Raw genomic sequence first — 3307 nt, forward strand, 5'->3', positions numbered from 1 at the left:
ATTGTGTTAACGCCAGAGTTGGCATCAATCTACACTACTCAGTCAATAGTCGCTCGACCTTGCTCGGTGTTCCGAGCAATCCTACGAACCATGATGGGTAGGACCCTGTCAGCTGAACCTCCCTCAGTGAGGTTGTAGAAGCTTCTGTCTCCATTGTAGGGTATGGGTTGGCACTGTTCCTGACTCCATCTGTTCAAGTTTGTGGCCCACAGAGGTGTGGGTCCTTGAAATGCTGGACGAGGATTCAGGTTTGGGTCCTGAGCAGCTGGGGTAGGTTGTTGACTTCTGGCTCTTAGTCAGAATCCTCAGAAAAGCCTTCAGCTTCGTGATCATCCAATGGGATTGGGTGATCATCTTCTGGCTCTCCTCCCAGCCATCCTGCATTGCCGTGGTTGGGATAGTACGGGTCTCCGGGAAGATGGAATCCAGCCATGATATCTGTGCGAGAAAAGAGGTAAAGAAATAACTAAATAGACGCACTAATTAGATAATTATAAGATGATCTTTATCAGTTACTTCAACATTTGCATAGTGCATACCAGTCATATGTAACCAAGACAGGATAGACTTTCGAATAAGTGACCCTAACTCTAAGCCCACAACCAAACAAGGAACAGGAAGTAAAGCAAAGATCACAGATTCTAAGTCTATGATATCCTAGATACATATAACCTTAGCGTATCCACTCAGTAACTATTGATATACTAATAAAGGCCTTTAGTTCTCAGATAAGTAATTAAAGTAACACAAAATACTCCTATAGTATTTTAAGATTATGTTCTGTTCTAATGTTCTCGTTGTAGTAGTGTTGGTAACTTTTTAGACTTGTTGCAACCTCACAACCACACTTAGGCACATGCTAGTCAACCCTCGGATAATATAGTTGATCAGGCTATATCTTCCCAGCTTTGACTATATGTCTCTAAGTCTACTTGTGCTGCCCAACAATCGTAATACTTTTGTTCTGTCCTAGTGACACTGATTTTAGAATGAATGCAGGTATGTATACTTGGTTAAATATTTTACTATTTAAAAGTATAAACTCTTTATCGGAGTATTTTAATCCCGCTGTGTTTATAGTTCGTATATCTTTTATGGGTTGATACACTCGATTCACTATAAACAATGCTCTGATACCAATCTGTCACACCCCAAAACCGGAATGGCGGAAACGTTCGGGGGTGGAGGACGTCATGTTCAGTATCACAACAATGCAAAGTAGTAAACAAGCAACAATATCATCCATTGCATTAATAATATAATTTCATACAAGTGTGTTCTGTCAAGTTATATAGACACCAAAAATATACATCAAAATAAAAGATGTGTCTTGAACGAGCTCCATCTTCTCAAAACCTGGCACCGGTACATGTCTACTGGTGACCTGAGAATACAAGTTATTTTGAAAGAGTTTATCAGCTTTAAAGCTGGTGAGATCATAAGTATATTAGTGTCTGTATTTGTATGAAAGTGTTTGTAAGTCTGTATTTGTATAAGTTTGTAAAAGTTTGTAATTGTTTGAACTCTCCTACAAAACCCTATGTTTCCTACTAAAAGTAGCCTTCTACCAAGGCATCTAGTATCTGTGTGTGTCTCTTGTAAGAGTGTGTATTTCCCCAATTCTGACTATCATTAACCAAAAATATAGTTTTTACATTATTGTTTATTGTGTGAATATCACAAAGTAAATGTAATGGGAAAATGAAATAGTATTGTAGTGTTGTATTAAGTAACTACTGTTGTACTAACTACTTTAAACCAATTGTTATTTAAAGTACCATGTGATTGGCCTGTATCTTGCTACCGACTCTATAGAAAAACGACGATGTAAGACGTCGTAAGAAATGACGTTTGGCACCCGCAGACTTGAAAGTCCCACTGTAGCGAGAAGCAAGGTGTAGGATAGCAAATCCAGTATAGATCTATACACAAACTCATACGCTCCCCACTTAAGGAGATTCTGGATACAAAAATGGTCATGACAGGTAGTGCCATGCCCCGTTTAGTGGCTCACATAAATGTAATAATGTTCTAGTATATGTATGTGCTAGCTGTATTGTGTGTTCTCTCCCTGTCTAGCATGTATGTTTGTTTCTCATCATAGTATTCTATTGTTTGTTTCTCATCATAGTATCTATTGTTTGTTTCTCATCATAGTATCTATTGTTTGTTTCTCATCATAGTATCTTTTGTTTGTTTGTCATCATAGTATCTATTGTATGTTTCTCATCATAGTATCTATTGTTTGTTTGTTATGACTCATGTATGAACTGACTCATTGTATGTTTCATTGTTCTAGTAATAGTATTAGTATCTCCCTAAACTATACCTATTATAGTTTACTAGTAATGTTGTTCGAATGAATGAACATGTGTGTATACCTTTGCTACCCAAAGGTATTGAACTGAATGAAAGAAGGAACCTTTGTATCTATATACATATACATAATATATAACTAGGATTCAAACGACATTCGGACAAATAACCGGAACACCCTAAGTCCACAACCAAACAAGGAACATGAAATAAGGTAAGCTATCAGTCCTAAGTCCTTTCAACCCTACTTATATAACTATATCTATATAGATACACTTTTAACAGAATATAAGTTTAAAAGAGTTTAAGTAAAAGTATTTAACATGTAAAAGAGTTTGATAAAAGCATTTGGTATGTAAAAGAGTTTGTAAAACAGTTTGAAGTAAAACAGTTTGGTAACACAGTTTGAAAAGTAAGAAATCCATTTGTTTGGTAGTTATTAATCACATGTGATTGATATAATAACTATAATAGTTCAACTTGTATTCCCCCCCCCCCCATAAAAGCATTTAAAAACATTTAAAAGGTTAATTAAGGGGTATGAACTCACCTGTAGTGAGTGGTTTGGATGAACGAAATGTATAGGATGCTAGGTGTCAAGTGAAGACTTGTACACACACAATGATCCTAGTTAACATATAATAACACATATATGTATCCAATTAGTTATAAAAGAACTAATTAACAAATTTAAGACATCCTAGGACATGTAAAACACCTTATTTAAGTGCTATAAGTCCAAAGGATTGCATCTAAGTGTTGTAGGACATTGCTATTGAGTTTAGGGTTCAAGGGGACCCTTTATTGGAGTTTACGGTTTTGTGACCATAACTCATTGAGTTTACGGTCGTAAACCCATGAGTTTACGGCTGTAAACTCATGGTACTTTTACCATGTTGAGTTTTGAAGCTTTACAAGTCCTTAGAAGCATTTCTACTTGAAGTATAAGCCTTAGGAAGAGATTAGGGCACCATTTCACTCCTTTGTGGAG

Source organism: Lactuca virosa, chromosome 7 (genome assembly GCF_052849685.1).
Source record: "Lactuca virosa cultivar CGN04683 chromosome 7, Lactuca_virosa_CGN04683_v6, whole genome shotgun sequence".
NCBI lineage: Eukaryota > Viridiplantae > Streptophyta > Magnoliopsida > Asterales > Asteraceae > Lactuca > Lactuca virosa.